Source organism: Xyrauchen texanus, chromosome 29 (genome assembly GCF_025860055.1).
Source record: "Xyrauchen texanus isolate HMW12.3.18 chromosome 29, RBS_HiC_50CHRs, whole genome shotgun sequence".
NCBI lineage: Eukaryota > Metazoa > Chordata > Actinopteri > Cypriniformes > Catostomidae > Xyrauchen > Xyrauchen texanus.
The window spans coordinates 7886618-7900402 of NC_068304.1; positions in this window are offsets into that span (position 1 = coordinate 7886618).

Here is a 13785-nt window from a genome sequence, read left to right on the forward strand (position 1 = left end):
CATTATCCTAAAAGTACAGAATTTCACACACATTCAAGTGTTTTGTTGCCGGAGAGAAAACATGGAGAACAGCTGTATTTCTTAACTGTAGTGTAGCAATAATCCGAGCGAATATGAGACAATGCCATATGATTTTTTTAAAAACACACACTGACTGACAATGCTGTCTCAACTTCAACTCTACTCGCTCATAGCACACACAATAAAGTCTTTTTATCACCACCTACAGGCTCAAATCTTAAATTTCACAGGGATGAATGAAAATTCACACATCTGCACTGCTCTTACACTTTAGTTTAGAATGCCACAAACACAAGTGGGGTAATCTAAACAGTGTAGCATCCCAGTGCTGATGGATGGTCTGAGCTATCAGCACTCTTGGAACGCCTCTCGTGCAATCAGATTTGAGGGCCAGAAATAACTGTTGTATAATTCTCTGGTTGACAGGCATTCTAAGGTATGCAATTACTTTTCAGTAAACGCATGGCTATAAAGTAGTTACGGGCCTTGACCACATAACGGTTGCATATCACTTTGACAAATTATTTCAGTTATTTCATATAACTCGTACAGGCCACCTCAGCAAATTAAAATAACCATCTAAAAGAAAGACACTGGCTTAGTATATCGGATAAGAATGACAAACAATGTCTGTGATATCAGTTGGAAAGCACTCTTGAGCTCCCTCTCTCCATTTCACATTCACACACATGAGAAATAAACAGCCTGTGGTTCAACGCACCTGGGAACTTGATCAATACAATAGTTTCTATAGTGTACGAAATAACTTTTAATATCTATGGAAAGCAATCTGTAAGTGGAATAATTGACTCTGGCCCATTTAACTATTTAAAAAATAATTATCCTGCGTGTGGTGTCCGCATTACAACCTCAGGGTTTGCTTTATTTTTTATACAATTCAATAGTTCATTTTCAATAATTACTTAAATATTTCAGACATGTTGGCTTAAAGGAGCAATGTGGATTTATATAACTCTGTCAATGTTAGCTAGATGTATTGCTGGCTTCCTTGGCTGCAGCGCACTGTGTTTGCCCGCTAACTTGTTTCAAATCTGGCAACCCGTTTTGTCTAAATACTATTGGGAAATGGGCTGTGGGCAGGATCACACAGGCCAAAATACAAACAGAAATTCCGTCCTGGAACAGACATTTCAAAGTAGAATATACGGGCTGATGTAGCATTGTTTTTGGAGAAGCCAGTAATTCAAGCATGTTTCCTAAATCTCTCATAGTATATTATGATCATTTTATGCTTAAGTACAGTAAATATATTACATTGTGCACCTTTAAAGCTGCAGCTGTAACTTTGTGCTCTCAAGTGACTACGTCAGTTGTGTTCTGCACTGCTCTCCTGGCAGCTGAATCTCCCAATTTGAGCTTACCTAGACAATATCACAAGACTGTGATAATGACTGGAACTGGAGTCATGTTATACAATTAAACATTTGAAACTGAAATGTTTATTGCTTTAATGAAGTTAAACAATACTCTTGTTTACATATTTGATTGAATTTTACACTAACATTAGACTCAAAGCATTTTTATATAGAGAACAGGAAACTCTCCTCAGCCACCACCGGTATATCTTAATATGATTATTCAATTGTTTTATCTACTATTAATATTTGAATTGTACTACAATTTTGAATTAAGGAGGTTGAACATTGATATGGCTGATACGAGTTCAATAGAAGACATTATTTTTATACTATAGTGTCCATGGGCGCTTGCAGGATTTCATCTGTGGGTACGCACAGAAATCTGCCCAATACAACCTTATATCTATGGCGGTCCACGGGCATGCTCCCACAGGAGATTTGTTTTGCATAAACAACCCCAAAGCATTCAATTCGGGTGACTTTGAGAGAATATTATTTTTTCTCAAATTTGAGTAGTGTTATTGACTAAAAGCATTTCTTCCAGTTACACATTCTCAAACCAAACAAAGCAAAACGCACAACAACGAGAGCACAGGTAACTTAAGGTGTGTTTTTATCAGTTGAAGGAGTTTTTTTTAACTTGACAGCATCTAAAAATGCAGTGTAAGCCCGTTTATCGGTCCAATGGCGGTCTCTGCTCGCTACTGTCTTTCCTTGTACGCAACACAACAATATTAAATGAAATACATTTTCTTTTATGTATTACCTCGTTATTTCATCTGACTCCATAAATGAAAAAGGTTTTTAATGATATCTGAGCATCATTAAAAGTGAGCGAATGTTTGATTATTCTTTTAACTCCTTTAATTATATTTTACCCGTTTAGATTAAGAAACTATGTCGCTTTGAGGTCCTTGCGTGTTTTTCTCTACACCGCGGGTCTCACGATCACAAGCGGCCAGTATTGGATCATCAAACAGAGGTAATTGCTATATACCTGAGATCGGTCACGTTCACACAATCAAAGATACTTCAGTATAGCCCCATGGAATTGCATACACTTGAATGTAACTTAACGTTTTCTTCAGTAGAGGTCACGGCCACTATTACAGATGTAAGTTGACCAACATAACTTCTCTTCTAATAGCTTTGGATTGGCCATGCGTGGTTTCCCACGTACACTTATCTGGAGAAACATCAAATTAAAACAGAGGTAAGACACCCAGATTTAGATTGGTCAAGCAGCGTTTGCTGTTCTAAACGGAAATTCCCTTTTTGTCTTTGCAAACCAAGTACACTTGAATCGATGCCAAATATTAGTCGTCAATAATCTGACGCAGACTTGCGGTAACATACGAATCGTTTAATCTGTTTGGAAAACACAATGTCAGAGTCAGTCAGGATAAAATCAAATGTTGACAATTTATTGACCAGGTAACATAATAAATTCATCAATTCCAATTAGACAGTGATAAGTCAAAGTTAGACATTTTATTAAAAACTAAGAAATTCGAATTGCAATCACCTGATATGAATTACACACAGTAAACCGTGTGGGGTCGTCTGACTACAGAGAACCCTGAAAAATGTGTCACATCTCCTTAAATGCCCAGATAATTCAATATGCTTACCAAATGGTGGTGTCTGTCATTATAATTAGATTTTGGTCCCCTATTGAGGGGGTTCCTGTAGATTTACATACAGAGTTAGTTTGTATGGAGGATCTGGGGGAGGGCACACCTTTAAGGGGCATACCACAGTTCTCATATTTTATTACTTCTTTTTGCTTTTCATTATGGCTGGGAGGATGAGACCAGTTTACCAGGTGCACTGAGACACTTTAAATGATACCAAACATGTTATAGTTACTTTTTTGTACACACTTCACATTGCATAGGTTTTTAGTGAGCTTTAAGTGAGGAGGAGGAGTGAGATGAAGAGATTTTAGAAGGGAGATGTTAGCTGCCCAGTTTGTTGCATCTCGTATGTTGCTGTTACATATGCAAGAGAGAGTTCAGATATTCATTCTCATGAGAGCCTTTTGTTTTCTCGAGGAGTAGCACAGACCCACTGGCACCCGCCTTACAGCAGCACTCCCATGAGTGATGCTAAAAACACAGTGAAACATGACGCAGTAGTCAAAAGACATCCATTTAGTGAATGTTTACATGGAAAACAATTGAAAAACAAAGTAAAGCATGTTTGGTTTGAACAGCCCCTTGTTCACATGACACATCACTAGCTGACGTTTCTCAAAGTTACCTCTCAAAAAGACAGATTTTGTTTCAGTTGACTAGGTACATTTCCACTTTATCCAGTGCTGTTTGTTCTGTGTTTGTTGTTGTGTATTTTATTTCATGTCTTTATATTTTAAACTACATTTCCCATGATCCGCTTAGTAAACAAAAAGATTTAGAAACGATGACTCGTATTTCCGTGTTGTGTTTGCAAGCTAAATAAAAAGGTTAAAGAAACGTTTCATATGCAACATTGTGTGAGAAACCGCTCCAAATGATTCAGTGAGAGTGTGCGCCGAACGAATTGTACTGAATTATGAATCGATTCAGACAGTTTTGCAAGCCTGTTTGGCGAATTCACTGAAAATAATGTCTGAAAATAATTATTCTTTCGCAAATTGGGCATTGCTAGTTCTCTTACGAGAGGTTCTCTCGTATTGCGTAAGCTAGCTTACGCTACGGGAAAGATTCATCTTTTCTGAGATATTGAAGCCAAAAAATTATCCTTAATTTTTGTATCCATTGTCAACGCAGTGCGGCAGCTGCAGACCTTGAGCGGGCTAGCTAGCGAGCTCATAGGTTGCTCTGCGGCAACTGCTGCAGCCTATAGACGAGCTTGGGCTGAACTCGCATCCAATGAGAGGCGTCCGGCGCTCACTGCATCAAAGCCCGCCAAAAAGGGCGTGACTAGAGTGCATATAAGCGTAGTTCGTAGGCTGGAACCCCGATTTTCATCTCTTCAGCGAAGCTCTCCACATCGCTGACCTGGAAGCCGCGTCGCCGTTTGAGGGGCATCTAGCAAGCGTGGACAGCGCTAGAAGAAGCCGGCCGTCTCAGCTACCTTCAGCCATCCTGCGAGCTACGCCATCCGACGACGTATCCTTTTATTAAGCAAGCTAGTTCTCAAGAACTATTCACAAAAGAGTACGAGCGTCTTTTTCAAGATGCCTCGCTCCACTTGCGCCTCATGTCGCGCCCTTCTCAGCACAGGAGACCGCCACATCATCTGGCGCCTCTGCCTGGGACTGGGGCACGCAGAGCTCGCCCTCACTGAGGGCGGATGCGATTTCTGCGAGGAGCTACCGATGTCGACCCTGCGGGCTCGACTCGAGCGATCAAAGCAGAAACCGCCGCGCGCCTTACCCTCAGCCAGCGCAGGAAGAAGCGCCGCTCACAAAGGCTGCCGGAAACTGTGGTTGAAGCGACTGCCTCGCCGAGCCTCTCCCTCGAGCATCGCTTTCACCCTCCCCGCCCCGGACGCCAGCGAGTTGCCGCCGAGCGGCCGCACTGCTGCCATCTCGGATGACGGCCGGAGGATAAGGGCTGCTGTTCCATCATGGCTTCTGACAGCGAGTTGTGGACAGGCTCCCAAGCCTCCTCCTCAGCCCAGGAATCCAGCAGGACCCGCGCCGAGTCGAAGGGAGTTAACACGCCTCCTCACACAGGCCGTCGACCGCCTCGGGCTCGAGTGGTCACCGCCCCTGAGCAGGCACCCAACAGACTCGACGGCTGCTTTCTTCAAAGCCATCGCCGCTCTACACCCGCGGCCGGGCCGCTCCCTTCCTGCCGGAATTACATACGGAGCTTGCAAAGTCGTGGAACGCTCCGCTTTCAGCCAGGACCCGTTCACACGTCTCCACCTCTCTCGCGTCGGTGGACGGCGCCACTGAGAGAGGCTACTCCTCCATCCCCCGGTCGAGGACTCGGTAGCAGCACACCTTTGTCCGCCCTCCGCGAGATGGCGTTCCAAGCCTGTGCTCCCGTCTAAGGCCTGCAGAGCGACTTCCGCCTATGTTGGCGCGCCTATTCCGCCGCCGGCCAAGCCGCATCTGCTCTGCACTCAATGGCCGCTTTACAGATCCTACAAGTAGACCTTCTTCGGAGTGGGATGAGAAAGGCAGGCACCCAGAGGCTGTTACTGATCTACTGGCGCGACAGACCTCGCCCTTCAGGCTACCAAAGCTGCAGCCCAAGCTCTAGGGAAGTGCATGGCCTCGCTGACTGTGACCGAGAGACACTTATGGCTAACACTAGCCGACATGGGAGAAGCAGAGCGCTCCACGTTCCTCAACGCACCGCCTCTCCAACCGGTCTCTTCGGCTCCGCGGTGAGTGGCATTGTTGACCGCTTCTCAGAAGTCCAGAAAGCCACCCAAGCCATGAACCTCTTCCTGCCGGCGTCGCGCTAGCTCCTCTGCAGGCCGCTCACGTGATCAGCCTCCTGCACGAGCCTCTTCACAGCGCCCAGTTCAACAATCTCAGACTTCTCAGCGTCGACAGGGCGGCCGCCTCGATCAGCGCTCAGACAGCCGCCGCAGACCGCCTCCCCGCGGGCCTCGATCTAAGGTAACGCTGAAACCCGAGCAGCCGAAGTCTTCCTAACTGTGTTGAACAAACGACGGCTCAGTCCCTCCGCGGCCGGACCACTGTCAAAGCTTTACCCCTGTCAGTCCCCTTCTCTCAGGCTACTACAGTGGTGAATTTAGCAGCCAACAAGCCGGTGACACTGCCCGCTTGCCTGCACTCAAACGCCGTTTCACGGCGACCCAAATAAATCTTGTAAAGAGCAAACATGTCTTATGTGTAGAAAAAGTGCCCACAACCCAGTGTTCGCCTCTACACACAAGCATAACACATCCCGTGCCCCTATCAGAGCACGCTCTCATAAAGCGGTTACTGAACCGCTCGAGCGTCAGAGTCAATGAAGGCGCCCACAAATGCGTCGTAGCGCCCATTCTCTGCCCGCTCTGTCACACGACCAGCCCTATGTGTAGAAAATGTGCCCACAATCCAGTGTTCACTTCTGCACACAAGCACTGCATGTCTCGTGTCCCCACCAGAGCACGCTCACATAAAGCGGTTACTGAACCGCTCGAGCGCTAGAGTCAATAAATGCGCCCGCAAATGCGTGCGTAGCGCCCATTCTCTGCCCGCTCTGTTACACGGCCAGCAACCATTCCTCTGTGTGTAAGTCCGTGCCCATGACTATGCTTGTGCATCACGTAACAGATGTGACTCTTTCCCCATTCATTCCAATCGGAAGTCACTCACAAAACAGCCTGTTCATGCTGTCTGCGAGCAATCATGCATGAACACACTAAACGCAGCTCACACATTTTGTTCAGCTCTGTGTGCGGCAATCAGAGCGAATTGGCCATTCACCCTCTAGCGTTACGCTTCAAAGCGTGGGAAGCTATTCCAGGGATATCCAAGTGGGTGTTAAGCACAATACAACAGGGCTATTTGCTACAGTTCGATCGCCGCCCCTCGCTTCAGAGCGTGCTCGAAACCACTGTGAACACGGAAGCAGCGTGCATGCTTCGTTCAGAAATAGCAAGCCTTCTGTGCAAAAGGGCCATAGAAAAAGTGCCACCCTCTCTGAGCGAAGTCGGGGCTTTACAGCCGTTATTTTCTTGTTCCCAAGAAAGACGGCGGCCTCAGACCCATATTAGATCTCAGGGTTTTGAACAAGGTGCTTGCAAAAAGACCGTTCAAAATGCTTACAATCAGGAAACTCCTCGCGCATGATGCGCCAGGGGACTGGTTTATTTCTCTCGATCTGAAAGATGCATACTTTCAGATTCAGATAAATCCCGTCACAGGCCATTCTTGAGATTCGCCGACGGCCAGGTTTATCAATACACCATCCTTCCGTTCGGCCTGTCCTTAGCACCCCGTACTTTCACGAAGTGCATGGATGCGGCGCTCGCACCCCTGCGGAGTCAGGGTTTGCGAATTCTGAACTATTTGGACGACTGGCTGATTATGGCTCAGTCACATATGGAGCTTCTGTCTCACAGAGCAGTTCTCCTCAGCCATCTGAACAGTTTGGGTCTTGCAGTCAATTGGACCAAGAGCTCACTACAGCCCAGTCAGACCATTTCCTTCCTGGGAATAGAACTAGACTCCGTGGCAATGACGGCTCGCTTATCTACACAGCGCACGACGCCGTGTTCAGCGACTAGCCGCATCTTTTCAGATGAACAGCCTCACGCCTCTGAAGAAATTCCAGAGAGTGCTAGGTTACATGGCCTCAGCCGCAGCAGTACTTCAGCTGGGTTTACTGCACATCGCTCGCTTCAGCATTGGCTAAACACCAGCGTCTCGCCAGGCTTGGGCCACAGGCCGCCAGCCCATCAAGGTGACTCAGACCTGCATATCAGCTCTGCAGCCCTGGACAGTGGCCGAATGGTATCAGCGGGGAGTGACAATGGGAGCTGTATCTCGCCGAAAAGTCATCTCGACAGACGCGTCCAACACGGGTTGGGGCGCGGTCTCGCGAGGGCTCTCCGGTTTTCGGCCTATGGTCAGTTCAGGAAAAGCTCCTTCACATAAATTGTCTGGAAATGATAGCGGTCGATGCACGCTCGTGCGCTTTCTCCCGGTCATTCAGGGTCACCACGTCCTGGTCCGTTCGGACAACAGATCTGTGGTATCCTACCTAAACCGTCAGGGCGGTGTCAGATCCAGGAACCTCTTCCATCTGACAAAACGCATACTGAGTTGGTCCCAGTGCCACCTGCGCTCGCTGAGGGCGACGCGACGTGCCAGGCCACCTGAACGACGGCCGGACAGACTGTCCAGAGACAATATTCCCCAGGGGAATGGTCCCTGCACGCTCAAACAGTCCAGACGTTATGGCACCTATTCGGCAGAGCAGAGATAGACCTCTTTGCGTCCAAAGAGAACTCTCACTGCCCAGTATTTTTCTCGAAGCGAGGACGCGCTGGCCCAGGACTGGCCCAGGCGCCTGCTTTACACCTTCCCTCCCGTCTCGCTATTGCCACAGGTAATGCAGAGGATCAGGGAAACGCGTCACTCGGTGCTCCTCATAGCCCCGCGTTGGGAGAATCAGACATGGTTCCCGGAGCTTACGCAGCTGTCACTGACAGCGCCGTGGCCCATCCCAGTGAGAGCAGATCTCCTCTCTCAAGCTCAGCGGCACAATCTGGCATCCCCACCCAGAGCGCTGGGGCTGCATGCGTGGGTGATCAACGACTACCCGTCGCTCTGCCAGAAGGAGTAATAAACACCATCATACACGCTAGAGCCCCTTCCACGAGAAGACTCTATGCGTCAAAATGGTCTGTGTTCTCAAAATGGTGCACCGACAGAGACCTGGACCCACGGACATGTGGGGTGTCGTCGCTGCTCAGTATTTCTACAAGAGCTGCTGGATGAGGGCAGATCCCCATCCACGCTCAAAGTGTATGTGGCGGCCGTTGCGGCATTCGCTGAACCCCTGCACGGCCAGTCATGGGGTAAAAGCGAGCTGGTCATCCGCTTCCTCAGGGAGCTAGAAGGATGAACCCCGCGCCCCCATCGGTTCCTATCTGGGATCTTTCTATAGTTCTCGAAACTATGAAAGCCCCCTTTCGAACCACTTCAATCCGTGGATTTGAAATACCTTTCACTCAAAACCGCTTTTCTGACTGCCCTGTCATCAGTCAAACGTGTGGGAGACCTTCACGCGCTGTCTGTCAGCGCTGCGTGTCTTGAGTTTGGACCAAGTGACTCCAAGGTCATTTTAAAGCCTAGACACGGCTATGTTCCCAAGGTGATCGGTACTCCTTTCAGAGCACAGGTCATTTCCCTATCGGCGCTGCCAGCACCGGATAGCGAACGCGACGCCAATCTCCTTTGCCCGGTCAGAGCACTGAGATTGTATACTGCACGCTCCGCTGCTTTCAGACGCTCGAGCAGCTTTTCGTTTCGTTCGAGGGCGCACCAAAGGTCTCGCCGCCTCGAAACAGACACTATCTAGATGGATAGTGGACGCTATTGCTGCTGCATACGGCGTCAAAAGACCTGCCATGCCCGTTGGGCATTAGGGCTCACTCCACTAGAGGCATGGCATCCTCGTGGGCATGGTCCAGCGGAATTTCCATTCACGACATATGTGTGGCAGCGGGATGGACTTCCCCTCCACCTTTGTCAGATTTTACAATATGGAAGTGCCCGCTCTGCAGGCAAAACTACTAGCGGTTTAATACGCTACAGCTCCCCTGGTGAGCTGCACTGATGGGACACATTCCACACAGACCGGCACCGCCGCTCTGTCGTTCCCGGTCCTACTATGTGCTTATGTATTACACAATCAATGACCCGCATTCTTGCCGGCCAAATATTATTTCCCCACTCATAAGGGCTCCCCGGGTCCCCCTTAATTCCCTGGGGCTTATACAGTGGATGCTTGGCGCGACGGCGTTGACAATGGGTTCCCGTAGCGTAAGCTAGCTTACGCAATACGAGAGAACCTCTCGTAAGAGAACGTATCGGTTACCTAACGTAACCTCGGTTCTCTCTAGATGAGGGAACGAGTATTGCGTAGCCGGCCGTGCTTCAGCGCCACGGCGTACTTTTCGCTTCAGTCAATGAAAACCAGGGTTCCAGCCTACGAACTACGCTTATATGCACTCTAGTCACGCCCTTTTGGCGGGCTTTGATGCAGTGAGCGCGCGGACGCCTCTCATTGGATGCGAGTTCGCCCAAGCTCGTCTATAGGCTGCAGCAGTTGCCGCAGAGCAACCTATGAGCTCGCTAGCTAGCCCGCTCAAGGTCTGCAGCTGCCGCACTGCGTTGACAATGGATACAAAAATTAAGGATAATTTTTTGGCTTCAATATCTCAGAAAAGATGAATCTTTCCCGTAGCGTAAGCTAGCTTACGCAATACTCGTTCCCTCATCTAGAGAGAACCGAGGTTACGTTAGGTAACCGATACGTTCTTTTAAACAGCCAACAGAAATACAGGACACATTTCAAGATTGATGAAATGTTCTGAGAGCAAATGGAGCGCTCATGGTATGCACAGTGCGCACGGTCGTACAGCTGCACTGATATTGTCCAGCCTCAGTTATCACAATAGCATGTCTTTGCAATACACAATAACACTGTAAATTGAAAATATAAACGAGGATTTAATAATGACATGGATAAAATATACTTTATTAAACTTAAAAAATAATGCTTAAATATGCAATATAACAATTACAAGAAGTCAATTTCAGAAGTCATTCATATTAAACATGTAACAGTAACTTCACCTGGACAACATAGATACAGTACATCACGATCGGTTGACACACTAGTTATGTTTGATTCATAAAAACATGTCAAGCAATATAAGCTTCAACAACCTGATCATAAAACATATCTAAGCATTATAGCATGTAAACAACTTCGCCAAATGACTAACAGATAAACATCCATCTAGACTGCAACAGTGCTGTCCTGAACTGTGTGACAGTGACTGACTGAACTGAGCTGAACAGCATAGTTAGTTTCTCCAGCCGGAACATGAGAAAGCCAGCACTTCTTTCCTGTGTGTATGGACATGATGTAATAATGCAAAGATGAACATCATAAGCCATAAATTATGCGGCAAATCGAATCCGACCACTCAAAATACAAATCATTTTTATAGGCTTATCGTAGTGAATCGGGTAAGGTAAGGACATTGTTTTGAACACTGATTGTTTATGTATTCAATGGTAATTCGTACATAGTGCAGATTTAATAAAAGGAATGTTTCACTACATGGAGTTTAGCAAATATGACAATAAGATAATAACATCGTTGGTTTCGTGGCTAATCTTCTGATGGTATTCTTTTTCACTGAGGTAAACGTTTTAAGAAGACATTACTGCTTTTCTATAGTAGAACACAATATCTCTGTGATTTGATTCACACATCTGATACTATACGTGGAAGGGTCAGACTGTTGTTCTTATGTGATTTAAACCTCCTAATAAAGGCTCACATGGGGCAATAACCATAACACCAAATATACAACTGTACAACAGGGCGACATCATTATTTATTCACATTTTACACTCACAATATTCATCTTAACATTTGCCATATTAAAAAATCTAAGTTGCTTTGTTAGCACCTATTTTACTGCTTATTTACATTTATGCATTTGGCAGATGCTTTTATCCAAAGCAACTTACAGTGCACTTATTACAGGGACAATCCCCCTGGAGCAACCTGGAGTTAAGTGCCTTGCTCAAGGGCCCAACAGTGGCATCTTGGTGGTGCTGGGGCTTGAACCCCCAACTTTCTGGTCAGTAACCCTGAGCCTCAACCACTGAGCCACCACTGCACCACTGCCCCACTGCCTATGAGAGGTGTATCAGGATTTGAGTTGAATGTTAGGACTCTAAATTGTCTAGCAGCAGTTGGCTGAATGAATGTATTCCCAGACTAGAGGCTGCAGAGTTACATATTTTTAGTCAAACCATTTATTGCAATTAATTTGCAATACAGATTTTTACCTAGGACTGCCATTACATTTTTTACAACAATGTAAATTTAGTCACATAAATCTGACACACAAATGCACTGAAAATGTAATTAATGCTTCCAATATGTAAACTTCTGAACTATGCTAATTTCACATGCAAATACCTTACTGTATATACTTAATATACTTTAATTTTCATATATTTAATATTCAAGCAACCAAATCTCTCGCAACACAGGCTCAGTGGGTGGGTGTGCTGGTCTCTCTCTTCCTCTAATGGCATTTGTCTCCACGCTCACTGCAATGACAAACAGCTGTTAGAGAAAATCATTGACAAGTGATGATCCTTTTTGTTCTCATCTCCCGGTCTCGCTCTCCTGGCGGAAGCTACAGTATGTAACAAGTATTGAAAAATCTCCATTGTGATTGGATCAGTCAATATGAGCCCATTTTGAACATTCTTCATAACGAATACAACCCCCCCAAACTTAAGTAAAAATACCTATTTGACAGTTATTGAAAAACTTTTGATTTAATAACCTTGAACAAAACTAAAAATGGAGGGGGATAAAGACTAGCCGAAAGGCACCAGTTCGAGAGAGAGAGAGAGAGAGAGAGAGAAGTACATTGCATGTGTGTCTTTTTTTGTTAATGTTTGTTCCCCATCTGTCGCTCATTTCGACGTTGTCTGGAAGGAAGCGACATTAGGGGGGACTTTGAAGGCCTCGGTTACCTCTGAACTTGAGATAAAAGGCCAATGAGAAATTGTCAGGCAGAATTTGCATGTCCCTCCCCCAGACATACGGGTATAAAAGGAGGGAATCATGCGTCTGTCCATTCCGATTTCTTCTTCGGAGCCGAGCGGTTGTGCGATCAGCGAGCTGAAGACACTTACTGTTCCACTCACCTCTGTAGAGCGTATGCTGTTGGATCTACGGTGCATATCAGCAGCTTTCTCCTTTGCACGGCAGTGCAGCTTTGCCCCAGGGCGCTTCAACAGCACTTCTAAAAGAGAGTATAGCAGCTGTACATCATCACATCATTAGCTGGGTAATTCCTAGCCAATCGCATGTAAGCCATTGCTTTATAAGTCTGCTCACAATCTATAACATTGCGGTTTCAGCATGCTAACACGGCAACCTCCACCACCCCACCACCACCAGTTGAGCCCTGTCCCTCACGGGGGTAGGCTTCTCGCCCCTGCCTCCTATCTCCGGCAGGACATGACGGTTCCGGGTACAACTCCCTCGGACCGCCGTGCGTGGCCTACGCCAAAGAGAGAGATTACTTTCTGTTTTACATTTATCAAATAAATGGCATCTTAAACTTCACTCAAGCCTGCGTGACTTCCCGATAGAATACTCTTTATTGCTACAACTGATGGCACGGGTAAGACCGACTGTCTGACTAAGCTTATCCAACAATCAGAACATTTATTTCAGACAAGATTGGGTATTTGTTAACCAATCATATTTTCTGTTTCAGTAAGGGGCGGGACATTTCTAGCACCAAATGCTGATGCACAAGCATCCCTAAAGTAACCATAATTAGCACGGTGTGTATATATATAATATATACACTCACCTAAAGGATTATTAGGAACACCATACTAATACTGTGTTTGACCCCATTTCGCCTTCAGAACTGCCTTAATTCTACGTGGCATTGATTCAACAAGGTGCTGAAAGCATTCTTTAGAAATGTTGGCCCATATTGATAGGATAGCATCTTGCAGTTGATGGAGATTTGTGGGATGCACATCCAGGGAACGAAGCTCCCGTTCCACCACATCCCAAAGATGCTCTATTGGGTTGAGATCTGGTGACTGTGGGGGCCATTTTAGTACAGTGAACTCATTGTCATGTTCAAAAAACCAATTTGAAATGATTCGAGCTTTGTGACA